Source organism: Cyprinodon tularosa, unplaced genomic scaffold, assembly GCF_016077235.1.
Source record: "Cyprinodon tularosa strain WSP-4 unplaced genomic scaffold, ASM1607723v1 ctg852, whole genome shotgun sequence".
Classification (NCBI taxonomy): Eukaryota; Metazoa; Chordata; class Actinopteri; order Cyprinodontiformes; family Cyprinodontidae; genus Cyprinodon; species Cyprinodon tularosa.
The window spans coordinates 452,600-473,391 of record NW_024039621.1 but is presented as its reverse complement, the minus strand read 5'-3'; the positions used below and the strand labels follow the sequence as shown (position 1 = coordinate 473,391).

At 43.8% G+C, this 20,792-nt stretch overlaps 1 pseudogene; it reads left to right on the top strand.

The window, feature by feature from the left end:
* Positions 1-669: 669 nt before the first annotated feature.
* LOC119775145 overlaps positions 670-20,792 on the top strand; it is a 33,859-nt pseudogene continuing 13,736 nt past the window's right edge.

Here is a 20,792-nt window from a genome sequence, read left to right as displayed (position 1 = left end):
ATTAAAGTTTTTTTTAGGGGAGGTATCTTAAATCTTAAATAGTGGGGAGTTTGGTGCCATGAATTTGATATAGAGGCAACTAAAGGCTGAATGCTAACTAGGAGTATTTATGGATATTTATACAGTTATGCATGGATATAGCTTGTGTATGTCATAGATCTAATATATATATATGTACAGAAAGAGAGATTTCTAGTGTTAGATGTTAAGAAGTTCTTGCGATTTAATTCATGCAACACTTTGTACTTCAAGGTTGAGGTGAAACAGATGTGACTTGTTTGTATAATTCCTGTGAACTAGTTAGAAATAACTTTATTGATAAAGTAAAGATAAAGCTCCTGAAGCTATTGCTGAGAGATCCATCCATCCATTTAACCTAGCCCAATTATTTTTGCTCTCATTTTACCTCAGCTTTCCTCTTTTTCATTTCCTGAACTCATCGAGGATGCTTCCCACAGCATCTTAGGCTATTTCTGCCAAATTATCATCGTTTTTTTGTAGGAATTACCAGCTAACACCAAAAACGATTCAAAAAAGGTCAGATTAATACACTTGGTGTATTTTGGAAATGTGCATGAACCACTCATGTCTGACACCTAACGTCTAATCTCCTTCGCTTTTCACCCCCCTCCCCTCCCCTTATCCCCATCTGCCCTTTTCTCCTCTCAGTTAAATGAAACAGCGAAGCAGCTGATGGAGATTGACAAACCCATGCCAGCTAATGCACCAGGTCCCAGCTCTGAGCAAGCCCCTTGGGTCCCTGCACTCCTGGCCCCTCCCCCAGTGCCTCGCCATCTAATGGAAATGGCTCCGGTCACAGGAGAGGCGAAGGGAAAGAAAAATGCAAAGAAAGCGTCACTCTTTCTCTGCACTGTCTGTCAGCCAGAGGGCCGCCCAGCTCAACAACAGGCACAGCATGGAGATCTCCCACCCGGTCCTCATCAGCTCATCTGACCCCAGAGCGGCCGCACGCATTCAGGTATCTCAAACGCTGCGAAGTACGCAACACAAGAACCAATATAGAGACACCTGCGGAAGAAAATAAAACCTTTTAACTTCAAACTACCAATACCCCTTTAACTTTTTATTTGTAGTTGTGCCATATTCTTTCCACTCTAAGATAATGGATTGAAAGGAGCTGTGACTTGTTCAAGATCAGCAGACTAGAACAGCTGTCTTTAGATGACAGATGGACTTATTATTTTTAACTTATAAGATGACGTCTCAGGGCTGTTGGTTGCACCAGATTTTATTTAGGGGCGTTAAAGTAAATCCAATAAATGTTATAAATACTGAGGAGTTATGAATACTTTAGCACTGTTTAAAATAAGATAATTCTTTGGCTTCTAAAACTTTAAAAATTTATATTTTTTTGCTTAATATAAAAAAAAATATAATTGTTATGTTTTATATATTTGTTGATTAGGGATAAATTATAAACCTACTCAGGTTTGTTCATAGGTTCTATTTCTATTAGTACAGCTTTGCGTTTTGTAATGCAGTCCCCTGCCTCCCTCTCTGCCAGTTTCATGCAAATAAAATCATTTTTTCACTTTGAAGGCCTTTTGGAGCCATGTTGCTTTTACAGTTATTGCATCTCGCTGCATTTCTCACTCAGTTTAAAGCTGTTTGTAAATAGTTCCCAGGATGTTTCATGCCTACAGGCACATCTTATACGTAACATTTTAAATCAAACCCCTGGATCTCTGTGGTGTTGTTGAATCTTTCTTTTTGGATGCCTCTCCTCCAAGTCCGTCCCCATCCTCAGCGGGGGGTACCGCTGCCCCCCAAAGTGGCATCTCTTACCTCGGAGCTGCTGGCACATGCCAAGGTGCAGCTCCCTCTCAACATGTGAGTACTTCATCTTTCCTCTCACTTACTCAGCGAATAAGATGTACGGACAAGTTTTCACAAGCGACGTCCTTGCATTGTTAGAAATGTTGGCATTGTTGTGCCCAGAGGTAATGGCCATGTCTCACCACCTCTGCAACCACATTTACTCCTTCACCAGCCAAGTATACAATCCGCTTAAGAGACGAAAAAGTACAGTTCACTAAGCTTGGATTCTTCACCAAGATGTACTTTTTTTCAATTAAGACACCAACAAATCAAAATGTTAACTAGGCTGTTTTAATGCTTCTCTTAAAATATTGCTAACAGACATTGAAGATCAGATCCAGATTACATCTCCAAACTATGATTTCATTTATTGAGGGGAAGGTTTCAGACACTGCTTGGCAGGGCCACCTGCCAAAGAGCATTTTAACTACAGGCAATGAGTCTTTTATTGTTATGTGAAGGAAACTTTGGCAACTCTGCTTTGCAGAATGTTTTTATTATCCATTATAAAGAGTTTATGAGCATTATTGCATATTTAGGCCATGCCATTATGTAAGTCTTGACTTTGACTACCCCACTCCAAATCACACTGACCATGTTTGACTCTTGATATATTGTTTTTCTGTAATGCTGAGTTTATTTTACTCCAGTTGTTAGGGGAACGAATCCTCTAAAGAATTCATCATTTGTTTATTTGGATTTATTTATTATTATTATTTTTTTTTTTTTTTTGCAGTTATTTTTTTCTCAAAAAACTCAAACTTTTGTGTTTGAGTTTATTGTCGATGTTTATTCTGTGGAATTTCTCATAGGTCATGCATTATTCCGAGGGTGTCTTTCCAAAATGGAGTGCAATATGGTGGTGAAGATTCTAAGTCATCCAGGTCATAGTCATTCCAAAAAAGCGGGGGGAAAAAACAAAAAAAAACTGGACTTTGCTTTCCAAGTTTGAAGATGTTTCACATTCCAATCTAGGAAGCTTTTTCAATTCAAAATGGTCTGAATTAGCGATGAGTTCCAAGCTTTATAGAGTAGCCCATCAAAGCCAAAGTTCACGGTGTGTTGACCCGAGTAGACACCTGTCAGTGAGCTGTTTTTCACTGCCATTAAAAGCCGGTTTGGATCGCAGGTTTAAACTGGTTTTTCGGCAGTGGGAAACAGGTATGAGATTTTTGACTAAACACAGTTGATTTGATTTTACAGGCAGTTGCCTTTTGTCATAAATCATTTTGAATTATTTCAGATTTTTCTTTTTGTTGTTATTTGGTTTTCTTTGTCTTGTTCTGCTTTTTCTACCAAACCTTTTAGCTGCACTTAACCTATCATTAATATGGTTGTTGCAAGCTTAGTGAAGTCCTCAGTGGCTAAGCAGTCTGACAGACAGTCTCTAGGGACTGTCTACTAGACTATTGTCAGTCAGTTGATTCTCCCCAGTTGTGTGTTGCTAGCACTTACTTAAACATTTTCTTTTTTGAATGTTACATTTTTCTAAAAGCTTTTAAATTATTGTTATTAAAGAAGTGAAGACTCTGAAATCTCTAAGTCTACAATCATCACCACCCATCCTATAGATGGGATGTGAGTCAAATCCTGCAGCACTACCAGTTTAACCAATATCACCTTCCCAGTTGTTTAATGGGAAGACCCCACCCCCACCCCCCAGCCACACACACACCACACACGTAACAAGACAAAAAGGTTTTGTCCCAGTGATGAGGTCCCGTGTTTTCATCTTGACCTGGCAACTATTCCTGTTGCCATGGGGGAGATGGGAGACAGTCCCCACATCTGTTGCCATGGTTACCAAGAGTTAGCACATATATTGCTTGTTTACTCTGCACTGTTATCCAGTCTGGCACTATGTACTATAAATGTCTCCCAGAGACAAGTTCATGAGCTCATTTATTCATATAAACAGGAATACTTCTTACACTCTTTCTTATTAAATATTACATTAGTAATATCCATCCTTCGCTATAGATAGATAGATAGATAGATAGATAGATAGATAGATAGATAGATAGATAGATAGATAGATAGATAGATAGATAGATAGATAGATAGATAGATAGATAGATAGATAGATAGATAGATAGATAGATAGATAGATAGATAGATAGAAAGAATAAACTGGTGTTATTGATTGGCAAGCATTCACAGCAAGCCTCTTTATTCAAAAAGTAGAACCATTCAGTACACCTCAAGTTATCACACAGAGAAACATGACCTGAATGCTGTATTGGTTTGTTATTTTTAAGTGAAGACCGACAGCTTTCACTCCAAGCCCCAGTTGAAGAAAATGACCCTCCACTGTTCTATAAATAGGGAAATCTTAGATGAAACAACAGTCCAAATACAGTTATTTCATTATTTTTTGTCCTCGATATTCAAGAGAGAATGCATTTGATCTTCTATTAATCTTCTATTGATCTTCTGGGCTCCCTTGATCGGCTCCATCACTTAGTGTAGTGGGGGGCTATGGGGTGCGTCTTGTGGGGCGCGGGGGGCTAGTTTTGGGGGTCCTTGGGTCCTGGGGGCTCGGGGGGGTGCTCGGAGCGGGGTGCCTGGCGGGTCTGGCCCGGGGGACTGTTGCCCCCGTCGGGGCGGGGTCTGGGGCGCCGCGGGGGGGGTCCTGCGGCGGCCGCGTGCGGTGCTCTTGGGGGGTTCCGTTGGTGGCGGACGTGGGCTACTGGCCTGGTGGCTGTGCTGCTGCTGGGTGGGGCTGGGCGCCGGGCATCGGTTCTTTTGTGGTGCTGGCCGGGGTGCTTCTGCTCTGCGGGCGTCGGGGCGTGCCTCGTCTTCCCGGTGCCGGGTTTCGGTGGTTGGCCGTGGTGAATGCCGTGGTTGCGTCGTCCCGGGGGGGCGTGGGTGGTCGCCGCATGGGCCAGGCTCGGGGTTCGTGTGTGTCATGTTCGTGGGCGGCGCGTTGCCGGGGGCGTAGGGGGTCCCCTTTGGAGATGACCACGGGTCGGGGCGGTGTGGCTTCGCTTCTGTGGGTGGCGGGGCTGCAGGTGACGCGTGGTGCGGTGCATCGTACGCCGCGGTTGGGGAGTGGAGGGTTGCTCGGTGTTAGGCCGGCGAGGGGGACGGGGACGGTGGCCCTGTGGCCGGCGTGGCCGTCCTCCTCTCGGCGGTCTTGCAGTGGGCGGTCATGCATGGTCGCTTGGCCGGAGCGGGGGTGGGGTCGTGCCCCTGCTTTAGCGCCCGGGCGCGGCGGGGGTGTGGTCACGGGGGACGTGTCTGACGGCTGTTCACTTTTGGCCTGAGTGTGCCGGCTTCTGGCGGCCTGGGGCGAGGCATTGCTGAGCTGGCGCTCTGGCCGAGTGCGCCGGGTGGGGCTGCTCTGTCCTTTGCTTTTGCCTGCGGCTGTGTTTGCGGGGGCGGTGGGGGGCGGGGTGGTTGTCGTTGTGTTTTTGGGTGGGGGAGATCCGCCTCCCGGGGGCTTGGTTGGTTGCCGTCGGTTAGTCCTTGTATCGGCATTTCCGGTGTTGTTTTGTTGGGGCTGCCTCGGGCCCCGCATGCCGGCGGTTGCGCTGCCGCGAGGGGATTTCCGGTTCGGCGGGGCTTGCACTGTCTCCTGGGAGGAGCAGGCATGTTGACTTTTCTGGGAGGAGCTATCTGCGGTGGATGGGTCCTCGTGGTTTCGATGCAATGTGGCGGTGGGTGTTGGGCCACTGCTTGTTTGCGGCCGTTTTCTCCGGTGAGGGGTGAGAAGGAGTAATATTATAATTTTTTTGTTTTTGTTTTTGTTTGTTTTTTTGTGGTGGAGTGGGGGTGTGTGGGCCGGGGGATCGGGGCTTGGAGTGGGGCTCGGGATTTGCGCTTAGCTGTGTTGTGTAGGCTTTTCTTCTTCGGATTGGTGCGGTGGGACAACGGTGTTGGTGGGTAGTCGTCTCGTGGGGCCGGGGGTTCGGCGGTGGGGGTGCTGGCGCCGTTGCCGGGGGTTTTGGGTGATTGCCCGGCCCTACTGCGGGTGTGGGGTCTGGCGCGGTGGCTCTTGGGCCTGGGATCCCTGGGGGGCGCATTGCCCTTGGGCGGGGTCCCGGGTGGGGAGTTCGGGGGATGTTGCGGGTGTCTGTGGGGAGTGCTGCTTGGGTTCGGGGCCGGTGTACGCCTGGCTGTCTGTCCCTGCTTGCCCACGGGCTCTGGGTGTGCCGGGGTGCCTCGGGGCTGTGGGCTGGGGGGGGGCTGGACAATTAACTACCTATGGGCAATGTTGGCTTATCCCAACCTCACGGCGTTTGCACTCTGTAAGTGGGGGGTTGAAGGGGAGGAGGGGGAGTAGGGTATGATCTCGGGCTCTGGAATGTCTTCTGTGCTTGTGTGGTGAGTAGATTGATTGTTATTGTTTTTAGGGGAGGGATTTATCCTCCGGAGGGGGTGCCGGTTGTGAGTGGGGGGTGGTGATAGGGATAGAAGATCTTTGTAGGGCTTTGGGTCTGGCTCCTCTGGTCTTGGTCCTGGTCAGTGCTGCCATCCGGGTGGGGCGGAGTACGGGGGGGGGGCGAGGCGGGTGGGTCCGACGGGGGCTGGGATCGGCGGGGAGGGGCCACCGGAAAGGTGGTTGGGTGGGTGGGTGGTGGGGTGGGGGGGGAGGTGAGGCGGGGTGTGGGGGGGTGGGTCGTGATGGGGTGGGGTGGGTGGGGGGGGGGGGGGCGGGGGGGGGGGGGTGGGTTGGGGTGGGTGGGTGGGTGGGGGGGGGAGGGGTGGGTGGGTGAGTAGGTGGGTGGGTTGGTTGCTTTTTTTTATTATTTTATTTTTTTGGCGATGGACAGGACGGGGGGGGGGTAGGTGGGATAATGGAGTCGGCTCACGGTGCCCGGCTGGTGGTGGGTCCTCGCTCGCCTGGTCCCCGTGCCCACCGGGCTATGGGTGGTGAAACTGGTGGGGCCCCCTTCTGGGGGGGCTCTCGGGGAACGGGGGTGCCTGTTGGAGTCAGCGGGGGAGCTGGCTCCCTGGGAGTGCAGCAGGCACCCCAGTCCTTTGCTCCCCATCCCCGAAATCCTCCCTCTGCCTGCTCCATCACTCGGCCACACATGTAGGTTTTTGGGGAGGGGGTCGTTACTGGAGGGCCACACCTTCTGATGACGTCCCCCACCCCAATTTTATTTTGCATTTTAGACACTTCCATCTACATCATTTTCACAACACACATCTATGTAGGGCATTTTCGGGGGGTGGGGGTCAGGGCCACCGGGGGGGGGCTTATTTTATGGGCCTCACCACGGTCGGCCTCCTCCATCCCCTCTCGCATCTAGACATTGAGGGTTGAGGGTTGTCGAAGGGGGAGGGTGTGCTGGCACCGTCTATCTCCTGGAGGGGGGGTGGAGTGTGCCGGACACCCCCTCTTGGTACTCCCAGTTTTAATTGCATCTGAGAGCAACACGCAACAACACCACATTCGAGCGGGCGCAGTGAGGATCGGGGTCTTCTCACACCCCTGTTCTCCGGCTGCCGCCTGGAGTCTGGGGCCTGGAGGAAGAGCGGGCCACCTGGTCCGTGGTTTTGGCTGGGGCTGGCTGCGGGGCCTAGGTGGCCTGCTGGTGGCGGGGCTGTCACCTCTGCTCTCCCCAAAGAAGGTTGGATGGAGGGGCATGAAGTGCCTGGTTGAAGGTTTTTTTTTTTTTTTTTTTTTTTTTTTTTTTTCGGGGGGGGGGGGCGGTTCTGGTTGGGTGGCCGGCGCGGGATGGGTGGGCCCCGGTCCCGGGGGGGGCTCTTGCGGGGGGTGGTCCGGTCCGTGTGCGGGGTGGGGGGCCGGGCTTGAAGCAGGAAAGAGATGGGTTGGTGTGGCGGTGTCGCCGCTCCCCTCCCCTCACATCCGGATTTTAGGTTCACTTATGGGGTCATCCGATAGTCCCGGGACCGACCACCGGTGTCACCGGGTTTTTGGTCCTGGTATTATTGGATGTGAGTGTTATGTGTGAATGTGTGTCTGCGTTGTTATTTTCTTTATTTATTATTATTATTATTTTATTCAATTTTTTTTTTTTTTTTTTTTTTTTTTTTCCTGTGGTACGAGTGGGGGCACTAGGGAGGGAAGGCATGATTGAGATGGTGTGTTTTTTTTTTTTTTTTTTTTTTTTCTTTCCCAGGTTGGGGTCTCAACCGCACCCTCTCCCAAATACATCTCAAGTCTCCGCTAAGTGCGGAGCCCATTCCCCCCGTCCTGCTCTCCCTCCGCTGGCTGGCGTCGGGGCTCACCGGTGCACTGGTGGAGCTGGGGGTGGATGCCCGGGGGACTGCTGGCTCATTCCTGGCGGCCTCTCAACTGGCCCTGGCCGGCCGGGGCTTTGCTGGGGCTCCTGTCTGGGGGTGGGGTGCCCTTGGGGCCTCGGATCCCTGGGGCCTGGGACTGGATCCGCTTCGGGGTGGGGCTGGGTGTGGTTCGGGGATTTTCGGGGTCGGTGCCGGTGCCTTCGCTACGATGCCGGTTCCTGGGCGGTGTTTCTTTCCTATGCCGGTTCTGTGGTATCGGTTCGGGGAGGGGGGGAGCTGCGCGGCATGGTGGGGTGCGGGTCTTGGGTCCTGTTTTGGGCTCCGGTTTTTCCGCTCGCACTTCTCCTCTTGCCTATTTATTTTAATTGTAATTATTAATTAATTTATTTATTTACCTATTTATTTGTTATTTTTTTTTTTTTTTTTTTTTTTTATTTTTTTTTTTCTCTTCCTCGGTGGGGGGGAGCGGTTGTGGGCGGGTCGGTGTCTGGTGTCCGCTGTCGCATTGTGGGGGCCCCCTTTTTTTTTTTTTTTTTTTTTTCTCTTTTTTTCTTTGGGGGGTTTGGCATGTCTGTTTTCTCGGGGGGCAGGCGGGCCTGCTGGGTGGGGGTCCTGCTGGCGGCGCGCCGCTGGTGTGTGGGGGTCCGGGCGGCTCCGGCGGGGGTAGTGTTGGGGGGCCGGTCTGGGCGGGCTGGCTGCGCTGGCTGGGTATTCGGGTGGGTTTTCCCTCCTGGAGGCATGGCGGGGCTGCTCTGTTCCCACTGATCACGGCGGGTGGGGCTGCGGGGCGGGTGTGGGCCTGGGGTGGCTATGACCGGCGCGTGGTGGGGGGCCGGAGCGGCGGAGCTGCTCTGGCCGCGTGTCGGGGCCTGGTGCGGGCTGCGGGGGGGGGTGGCGGACGTGGCTGGGCTGCTTTGGCATCGTCCGGTGGGGGGGCGGCGCGGTTCGCTCCGCTCTGGCTTTGTGCTGCCCCTCGGGCTGCTGGGGGGGGTGGTTGCGCCGGCTGCGGTCTGCTCCTCTTGCGGTTTTGCGCCGGGCGGCTTTTCTGCTCTCGGGCTGATTCTGTGCGCGGTGTGTTTCGTTGCGCGCTGTTGGCATCGGTCTTGGTGGGGTGGGGCTGCGCTTTTGGCCGGGGGGGCGTTTTGGGGGGGGTCCCGCGGCGCTCGTGGCCGGTTCGCGGCGGATGCGCATGGGCCCCGGCCGGGGGCGGGGCCGTCTTAGTGTTTTCCTGGGTGGTGCGGTCGCGGTGGGTGTTGCGGCCGGTCGCCGGGGCTTGGTGCTGGGGGGCGGGGCGTGTTTCGGTGCTCTGTGGGGCTGGGGCGTTTCGGTCGGCGCCGTGGGGGGGCTGGTGTTCGGCGCCCGGCCCTACTTCGGGGTGGCCGGCTGCCGGCGGGGCCCGCGGACTCGTCCCCGCGGCTCCCCGGGGCGCCGGCATGGCGGTGGCTGGGGGGCTTCCTCGTGGCTGTCTCTCCTCCTGCCTTGGTGGGGTCTGATTTCCGGGGCTGGCCCCGCCTTGGTGCCTTCGCTTCTGGGGTCCCCTTGGGCGCCTGGGGCTTTGGGTCTCCCGGCGCTGGACTCAGTGCTCTGGGGGGTGTGCCTCTCCGGCTCTCCACAACCACTATTGAGCATTTTTCTCTATGGTTAAAACTTTACATGCACAAGTTCACCCTCACAAACAACTACAGGTGCTAGGCTTCAGGTACTTAGAGATTCACTTCCAAACAGAAACCCCACATTCATATCTTCAGGTAACACAGAGTACATGTCAGACTTAATAATATTACTTTAGTGATAGTTTCAAGGTGTTTGCTTTATTGTATATCTCGTACCATGTTTTTTGGTTGTGCTGTTCTTTTTTCTTTTTTTTTCTCCATCTCATTACAGGTGTTGAAGCAGACTGAAAATGTTTTGTCATTGTCTCCTTCCTATCTCCTCTTTCTTTCATCTTTTGTCCTGTTTTTTTCTTTTTCTTTTTCCTTCTTCTTCTTCTGTTTTTCTGCTCTACTTACATTGCAGTGTCCATATGAACTGTAAAACTCCCTGCATAATTATAATAAAGCAATTTATATACATGAAACAAGTGGAGCGGTATGGCAATTGCGATACCGCTACACTTGTGAAAGTAAAATCTGTTGGGCTCCTTTTGGCATCAAGACAATTATTCTTATTGCCACCTTGCCAGACAGGACACTGTAAAAAAAAAAAAAAAAAAAAAAAAAAAAAAAAAAAAAAAAAAAAATTATCACAATGAAAAATAATTGGTGGGAGGTTCAAACCAAAGCGTTTGTCTTTTTGCACTGACAAAGATCCAGTTGCCACTCAGAATGTCTTTGTGATGCTAACAAAAGATTCATTCAGCAGAGACAGACAATCATTGCAGTTCAGTTTTCTGTTAGCTTAATTGCTTGACTTTGAACTCTTCAATGAACTACAGATTTTAGGGTACTTGCTAGATTTCTGAAAAGAAATCCTCTGTCAACATCTTGATAATGAATGAATTCCTACGGTTGACAACCATTTCTTGTTAAGTTGTGAAAGACACTGCATTTACTGCCTTTTAAGAGGAAAAGTACTATTTTTCTCCAGATTGAATTTGGCCATTTATATTTTTTGGAGCTTCCTATTTTACTTTGTAAGCCTACACCTAAAAAGTTTCCTATTATATGATAAATGTTTACAGATTCAGTAATTCAGCTTTAAATGTCTTACAAGTTGCAATATTTAGATTTTTATTATTAAATTAGAAGCACTGCAATACCTCCCAGAGCCTCAGTCTTTTGCCATGGCTAAATAAGAATTCAGTGCTGTCTTAAAATCCATCTTAGAGGACTTAAGTAGCAGCCAACAAAGGCTGGACATATATAGTAGATGGTACCAGTGGGACGGAGCCAGGGGTGGGCTTGCTGGGTTGGAACCTGTTCATAAATGCTTGCAAGTCTAGATAAATCTTAAAATGTTTTACTCAGCTAAATTATAGAAAAACTTGTCAGCTTTGTTGACTAGCTGCACCGACCAGCACAGTCTCGCTGTACTTGTTCTTTTGTACTGAACTTTATTTCAAAAATTTGTAAAATCATATCTCTAAATTTAATATATTCATATATTATACACATGGTAAAATATTGATGCTCTTTAGGTAAATGGCCTGTACTTATATAGCGCCCTTTTTCAAGTCAGGAGACTTGACCAAAGCACTTTACACTACATTCATTCACCCATTCACACACTGATGGTGGCAAGCTACATTGTAGCCACAGCTGCCCCGGGGCTCACTGACAGAAGCGTCAACCCTTCGATTTCAGGGCAAACTCCAACATCCAACGCCACTGTCGCCCTATAAAAATAGGGTAATAATAGGTAAAAATAATAATATTCTATTTTCAAAGCAATTTCTGCCATAGTGTCTTTTGCATCGCTTAAGTCATTAGGGAAGCAGAACAAAGTTGTTTCTTTGTTTTTTGTTTGTTTATACTAGTTTTGGTATCATTTTATTTTATTTTGTTTGTTTCCAGCTTTTTATTCTGATTGCACTGTCACAAGTACAGAGCAACGAATTGAACTATCTGCTTTTAACCCATCCCCTTGGGGAGCAGTGGGCTGCCATTGTACAGCGCCTGGGGAGCAGTGTGGGGTTAAGGGTCTTTGCTCAGGGCCCTAGAGTTGCAGTACGTGGGAGTGGGGTTTGAACTCAGAACCTCAGGATTCCCTAACCACTAGGCTGCATCTCCCTTAAATTGGGTTTAAAAACGTAATTTAAAACCACATTTGATGAGTTGCAAGGAACTTGGTTCTGTTATTACTGCAACCTCATTTTGGATTTTGGAAAAAACCTTTTTTCCTTTTGAGATTACATTTTTGTATGTTTTTCTTTCATTCATTCTGATGATACTCCACACCCCTGAAGCTTTATTTTTTGGTCCTAATTCTAAGAATTTCAATACCCATACAGATGCATGATTTAAGATGCTGCTTAGGAGACTCCTTCGTTATCTTAGCTGAATTTCACTTTTCACCTTTCTTCTCCAGATATTTGGCTTTATACGCCTACAAGCCCCAGAAAGCAGACGAGCTGGAGCTAAGGAAAGGGGAGATGTATCGAGTGACAGAGAAGTGTCAGGATGGATGGTTCAAAGGCACCTCACTAAGAACCGCTGCCTCTGGCGTCTTCCCAGGAAACTACGTCACTCCAGTGTCCAGGTTAGGTATACAGCAGTGATATTTGGTCTTTTCACATCAAGATAAAAAGGAAAAACAGATTTGATAATTGAAGACTAACAGTGGGTAGAAATTGTCACCTGCAAAGAAGTTTAGGAAAACATGTAATTTATACAATTCCTAAGTGTCCTTATATTCTATTTCACTCCTAATAAAAACTATACTACAAAAACTGTAAATCTAAATAGGTCAGTTTTTCTAAAAATAAGTGTTTTTTTTTCTTGAATTGAGGAGGTAAGTGAAACACTTTGACAATGGAACAAGACAATATACATTTAAAATAAGAAAAAATAATTGCATTCTTTTTTTCAAGTGCATATTATCTATTTATCTTATTTTAAGCATAAAAATACTAATTCCATTGGCAAATCCTTTTATTTACCTACTCAAATTAAGGGTAAATACACTTAATTTAAGAAATTTGTACTTATTTCTAGATTGTTTTTGCAGTGTAGATCGTACATATCAATGCAGTGCAAAGATCTAGCTAACAATTTCTGGTTCAAAATGAACTATTCATTGCCTTGTAAAGGTTTTTATGACCCTTAAACTGTTTTACATAATGTTGTGTTACAAACACAAACTCGATTGTGTTTTACTGGGATTTTATGTGATAGGCCAACACAGAGTAGTACATATTTTTAATTAGAAATAAAATTACTCCATGATTTTTGGTGTTTTAAGCATTTGAAAGTTAAAATTCCGATTTTGCATAGTCAGCTTACTTTGCTCCAATGCCTCTTAATAAAAGATCCATCTAATTAGTTAAAGGAGTCCAGCTGTGCGCAATCTAATCTCGCTATGAGTACAGCTGTTCTGTGAAAGGCTCTAAGAGAACATTGGTGAATTACACCATAAGGACAACCAAGTAACTCTGTTCAATCATCCAAAAAATGTCCAAATTATAAAACAGATGCATTTCAACAAAGACGTGGTACTTCTTTTAAACTGACAGGCTAAATTAGGAGATCAAAATCAGAGGAAAAGTAACAACAATCCACAGCTCAGCAGGAAGAATCTTAAAAGGAAACAAAATTATCCTTTTTGGAAGAATGCTAAGAAGCACTTCATTGTTGAGCGAAAGCCATTCTGTTCTCTTTGCCAAAGTCATGAAAAGAATAGAAGAAACATGGCACAGAAAGTGCTTTTGTCAGAGTCTAAAAATATCATTGAGTCCTGAACATACAGTACAGTATGTACATTGCAGATTTGAGTATTGTACCGATACAATATTTGCATGAATCATACCAGCTTTTATTACTTATTTTACAATGGAGAATGTTAGAAAGGCTTGAGCAGATAATTTTACTAAAACAGGAACCAAAAGTCAAAAGCAAAAGATATAACATCTGACCCATGCAAAATTAACCAATGAGTTACAGAAACTTCTATCAGAAGCAAATTGTTTCCTCATGAAAATATTTGAGATTTTAGATGCCAGCCAATTAGATCCGATATCAGTTTAATGGCAAATATTGGAACGATATCCGGTACTGATATCGGATGGGGACATCGCTAGTGTACATATTTGTGCTGATTCTTAGAATGTGTGGGACTACTCACATTTTGAAAAAGAATGAAGAAGATAGCAATAAGGCTGAATTGAAGCTATCACCTTCAATGTCATCACGAATTTTAAAATCCCCCAATATAATAACCTTGTCAGTATTTAACCCCTTGATGCCCATTGTTGCAAATATGCAACAAACCCTTTGTATTACGTACACAGTCAAAATAGTGTGTGCATTCCCACACTGCCAGTTATTACGCTTTCAATATGGGCCTAGGAACATTTGACAAGCTCCTTTTTTTATATTCACCTGGTCTATAACCTTGTATGTTATCATTGAACGTTATATTTGTTGTCAAAAATCTGTAATATTCCTACATTTATATTTATTCTTTAAATTATTAAAGTTAAAAAACTTTATGGAAATATATGGCTGATGAATGGCTTCATCACACATTAGAATAAAGTCCAGATTTAATGGCAGACTTATAAAAATAACCGTTCACTGATGCTTTTTAAGCACCCAGACCAATAAATTTTTTATAGCTTTTTCTGTTATGATTCTCCACTTTAAATTCCAATAAAAGATACTTGCATTAAAACCTAATATTTAAAAGAAGTTCAATGCTTCTGAATATGTTTGTAAGAAATTTGGGAATTTTCATGCTGGCAGGTTTTTCACAAACATTGTATGAAAAATCCAAGCATGTAGGGTGTTTAGATTTTAGGAGGACACATAATAAGTTTAGATGTAAAAAATTTGCTTGTGAAATCAAAACTTAAATATGAAAAAGAAAAAAAAACAATTTAGTTTGGAAAAAGGAGGAAAAAAAAAGATCATCCAAAGAGACAAAAGTGCTACCAAAACAGCAGGTTTACTTTTCAAGTGGGTATGAATGGCTGCTTCACATTCTGTGCTTATGCAATCACAGAGAGATGGAGAGAGAGTGAGAGAGAGGCGAGATGAACGCATAATCAAATGAGAGGCAATTTGTTATTTTTTACGCAAGCATACTCTCTTCTTCTCCTCCTCCCACTCCTCCTTACTACCCCCTCCTTTGTCTGCACTGCAGCTCAGAAATTTCCCTATATGATAATAAGAGGCTTTCAAAAATGCTCACACACTGGAAAAGGCTCAAGAACACATTAAAGTGTATGGCAGTTTAATTTTGTTAAAGGGAAGATGAATGCCTTTGAACTACTGGTAACCATAGTCTTACCCAGGAAAATAATTGCATTTTAGAGCTTCATCTTTATGGTCACAAACTCCAATAAAAGCATCTGTAGGCAACTTTAGAAACCTTTTGTGCCATGCATGCAGAAGAACCAGAGAAGTGAAGCGTTTTTCTGGGATATCTATGAAGAACCTCAAATCAGATAGCCTTTGAATAACTTGGTTGTGTCTTCTGTTAGAAATACACACACAGACACACACAGATTGTCATAACTCTGTATGTGTCTGACAGGAAGTCAATGGGAAGCCATAAGAGTGTGAATACCGCTGCGTCAATAATGTTCAGTTCACTGTTCTGCCATTCAGCACTCTGCAGACAGAAACATTAGCCGCCTGCAGCAGCATATATGATGCACCAGGACACTACATCATGCTGATCCACCAGTCAGACAATAATAGTGACATTACTCACCCTGACAGAGCTTACTAGTACTGTTTGCAGCGTCTGGTCTGCTACCATGAACTAAAAGTACAGTGTTAATATTTCGTGCCGAACAAGCCTGAGATTACCAAAACCCGTGCCAGTAGCTCATGGAAGCTGAATTTGGTGCATAGAGCTACATTTTAATATCACATGTGCATAGCTCTCTTCTAATGTCTTTAATTTTTTTAGGTTTCCTTTTTTCTTTCAAATAAGCCTGCGTATGCTCAGGCAGCCAGACTCAGATGATTCATTTTTGATGTACTCTTATTTTTTTATTTGTTGGTTAATTTATTTTCTGAACAGACGTCACATCCTTCCAAGAAATATCCTGGCTTTATAATAAAACATCTACGTCTAGCAACAAAAAAAGCCAAAGACTGAGTTTATAGATTAGCATTAACTGGAAGGAGAAGAGGTTGTTGAAGCTGGCAGTATGTCTTCATAATACCAAATGTAAGACCTGGGTGGAAAAGAAAAAGAAAACAAAATATATCCTCTATTCGTTTTAACCCATTTTGTATAAGACTTTTTTTTTCACATGTCAAGTAAAGCTCTAATTAAAAGAATGTAAAAAAAAAATCTTGGTGTTATTTAAATCCCATATCAAAGAAGTTTTATGAATTTTGTTATTTCTTCAGCGGAATATTGCATGAATTAGAAATCTCCTGTCCAGGGGTGATGCTGAGAAACTAGTCCATGCATTTGTTACTTCAAGGCTGGACTATTGTAATTCTTTACTATCAGGAAGTCCACTAACTGTAGTTAAAAGCCTTCAGCTGATCCAAAATGCTGCAGCCAGAGTTTTGATGAAAATTAAAAAGAGAGATCATATCTCTTCTATCCTGGCTTCTCTTCATTGGCTTCTGATTAAACCCAGAATAGAATTTAAAATCCTCCTTCTCACTTATAAAGCCTTAAATGGCCAAGCTCAATCTTATATCAGAGATCTGATTGTTCCTTATGTTCCTAAAAGAACACTTTTTTCTAAGTTTGCAGGTTTACTAGTGTTTCCTAGAATTTTTAAAAGTAGAATGGGAGGCAGATCTTTTAGTTATCAGCTTCATATAATGTGGAACCAACTACCAGTTTTAGTCCGTGAGGCAGACACCCTGTCTACTTTTAAGGCTACGCTTAAAACTTTCCTTTTTGATAAAGCTTATAGTTAGTGTGGCTCAGGTTTTCCTGAGCTGGTTCTGCTGGAGGTGTGTTCCTGTTAAAAGGGAGTTTTTCCTCTCCACTGTCACATGTGTTGTGAATTGGAGCTATATAAATAAACTGAATAGAATTGAATGAATGACATAGAATTTATCAGAATCAGAATTTTAAAAAAGCGAGTGATGATCCATTTTTTCATCTCTGTATGTTTGTACTCAAATAACTCCCTGTTGACCCTTTCCTGTTAAGCAAACTTAAAAACTTCAACAGAAGCTGTCTACACCTCTGCAATACCTGCCCATACATTTAGTATTAATATGTTAAAATTTTAGATAAACTTTCCCTGAATCCTCTACCCTCATGTTGCACTCACCACTTTGTTATTTTAGTTTTGCATAGATGGTTACTGTAATGAAGATGTGATATACATAATGCATTTGTAGTATCATGCTACACCACTGATACATCTCTCCACAGACTGCTGTAGGTGGGAACATGATGGAGTTAAAAGCAATAGAGGTTTTAAAGATGACTGTTGTCAACTCTGCTGTAGCAGAGTATAAATGTCTGTAAAATTATCTAAAAGCTTCTACACCCATCCTCTGTAACAAGCTTTTCTCCTGTTAATGCTCTTTATTATCCATAAAGAAAGCCATACCCATTGGTGTGAATTGAGAGAAGCTGCAACAAAGTTCAATTATTTAATCAATGCTTAAAAGATCTGTGGATTGTACTTTTAAAATTGTTTTAAGAACTTTTACTATCTATTAACACCTTTAGCACCATTAGCATGTCTAATTCCTCTTCATTTTATGCCTGGATTGCATAATGTTTACATTAAATCCTAGGCAGGCAACTACACAGGTAAAGTTCAAAAGTTCAAAAGCTAAAATAAAGTGACTTTTTTATTCCTCATAGCCTTCCTGTGTTTTTGCTGAAGCTCCTTTTTCGTTCCATAATTTTCACCATAGTTACCATTATTTTAACATTTAAAATTGCACAGAATTATACATGTTTAAATTGTACTTTCTCCTTTTTAACATAAAACTATCTCCGAAAAAGACTGCTGCATACTGACAGTGGGATTTTAGAACAGGCTTTGTTCTGATGTTTTATTCAGCTACATTTTTTGTTGAAAAAAATATTATAATTGTCCATTTTCAAATCTGCCATTTCAGGTGTTAATTTTAATATGTGCGGCTGTAGTTACTATTTCCATTATGGTGTCTAAGTTAAGCCAAAGTTAAGTTTGAAGTTTCAATGCTGTTTATCTTATCTGTGTTTTCAGTTGGTGTGCAGTTGGAGTGAAAATGTTTTTTATACGATGATCAAAAGCCACAACAGGAACAAAAATCAACTGATCTTTCTCTCTGCTGTTCAAAGGGCTCCGTTTGGACTTTTGTCTCCTCGAGGTTCAAGTTTGTCCAGTCCAGTGGGGGGAAGTGGGTGCAGTCAAGCGGCGGGTAAAATCTCAGACCCGTCTTCCCCGGGATCTCCAGGCCCCTCTTCATCTCGTCCCTCCACTCCCCTTGTGACCTCAGCAAACTGCGTCAACAGCATCAGCCCCGCTTCCTCTCCCCAAACGGCCGCCGCCCAGCTGAAGAACTGCCTGCGCTCCAGCCAGCATGTGGCCAACCAGGCCCGCACCTCAATGCAGCTGGGTAAGCAGACAGTTGCACACAGTAGGTTCATTTTTGAGTTATCAAAGCACCAAATTTTAGTCAGACCTTGTAAAATAATAGAATAAATTGATTTATTTGATATATTCTGATACTTCAAGGGAATAGAAATGAACACTTTTTTTATTTATTAACTGAACAACAAAGAACATGTAGGTTTGAAGTATATTTAAATTGTTTTATAGACAAAGGGACTCTTGCACCTGAAAAATTAATTAACAATAGGATTAAAAGACATTACTTCAAAAGTGTCCTTTTAATGTTTTGGTGCTGTTATAGCTCAGGGTACTGACTACAAGCAGCAGAGTCCTTATCATCTGGGACCTTGCAGCATTTTAGCCCTTTAGTTCTTGATTAGAAAATAATGGAATATCGAACCGTCATTAATTCAGGTATCCACTACAGGAGCCACAGATCTGCGGCTCTTTTTAATGTGCAGTTTCTCTATCACACCTTAGAATGTGCATTTATCTTTTTTTCACCCTTTTTATGTTTGCCATTTTTACTGTATTCAAACACAATGATGTATCGTGTAACACTTACAAAGGCTGAATGTGCAAACCACAGACTCCATTTATTCCGGTGTAATTAAGATTGAACTTCTACTAATGAGAAACATGGTCAAACTATGAATCTCATTAATGTATGAACTCTTGCTGGAACAAAGAAAAGGCACTTTATCATTGACTTTGACTCCTTATGAACTAAGGCTAAAATGTACCCCCAATATATGTGTAATCATAAAAAGAACTATTTAATTACCATAGCTGACATATTTCTGTCAAATTATTCTTTAGTTTCCGAAGTTTAGGCAGTAATTTTTACAAAGGAATGAATTGATTTGAGCTGATATTAATGTTGCTTCTATGCCCAATAACTGATATTATTCACAGATATAAATATTTATTTCCATTTTAACACAATTTAAAAATCATTGCACTGTTTTTTATTGTGCAGTTTACATATAAGTATCTAAAATGACACAAACAGAAGTAAAAAATAGAAACACTGAAGCAAAAAAAGTTACATTTATGAAATAAAAGTCGGTGATTCATGGGATGACGTTAAAATCACAGCTAGATTTAGCTGTAAACAGCTCTATTTACCACTGGCACCTCCTCACAACACCTGCATCACTCAAAGTATTGCAAACCAGGCTGTACTTTAACCCCTCTTTGCCCTCATCTTCCTGTATTAGCAGTCTGACATAAATTTCCTGTATTATGTATTATAAAACTTAAAAACAAAATTAATCTGCCTAAAACGGAACTGTAGGTAGCAACATAATTCAAAATCTGATCACCTTGTTGTAGTTTCTAATTGGTTGAAAAGTGTTTATTTTAGATTTCTTGTTCACATGTCCTAAAACGGAGGTCTTCAACAGGGGGTCCGTGATCCCTAGGGGGTCCATGGAGGTACTGCATGGGGGTCACGAAAGTTTTGGTTGATTTTATTTTATTTTTATATTCCCCCCTGCAATTTTTTTCACTAATTGAAATGTCGTTAAATCCACATTAACATGAATTTAACACACTGTAATAAACAGATAATGGAGGCAGAAGATGTCTTTCAGTCATCAATGAGCACATTCAGCGACACACAGGAGCTCTTTTAAGCTGAGCACCGTTTGATTCACAACACCTGTCCCATCAACCAGGAATCAGAATCAGAAATACAGAAATTACTTTTGTTGCATGAATCCATATGTAATAGAGTGACTATAGGACCAGGTTGATATAACATAATTTCATACAATATATATAATTAGGGGATCCATCTCGCCATCAGTTTGGGGGTCCTTGGCCTGAAAAGTGTTAAAGACCCCTGTCCTAAAATAAAATGGATTCTGCAGCTTAAGTAGGCTAGTTGGATGGCTTGCAAATGTCATAAATTTCCTGTATTTCCAAATCCACAACTTGATAGGTATGCGCATCATTTAATGAATTACGATATTTTTTTCAAAGACAATAAAATAACATTGAAGCTGGAAAACTCTCCCTTGACCATTTCTACAATGAATATTCTCTTATTAGTTGCTGTTTAGTTTTTTATAAACATGTTACAATATTTAAGTTCAGTCAGTTGTCTGCTGACACTCTGTGTTAAAGGAATAGTACACCCAAAACATGATTAGCCTTCATTTTCTACTCACCCCCATGCTGAACAACACTCTGGAGTACTTTTTTGATATCTCAAATGCATCTGGAGATCTGGGAGGCTTCTTGCTGTCTGCTGACATTCAAATAATGGAGGTCTATGGTGCCCGAGGCAGAAAGGTCCATAAAAGTCCACAAAAAACGTGTCAATATTCCTCCATACTGCTCGTCCAATGTATTCCAAGTGTCCTGAGTGGGTAGCATCCAGAATTTACTCGAAACGAAGTCATTTAGAATGTTTTTAGAGCATAAACAGTAGTGTATAGGATTTCCTGAAAGCGCGCGCCTGCGCGTTCACGACGCTACGGAAGCCGGCAGACCAACCAGATGAAAGTGCGCATTCAGTGTCTGCTCTGCCGATAAT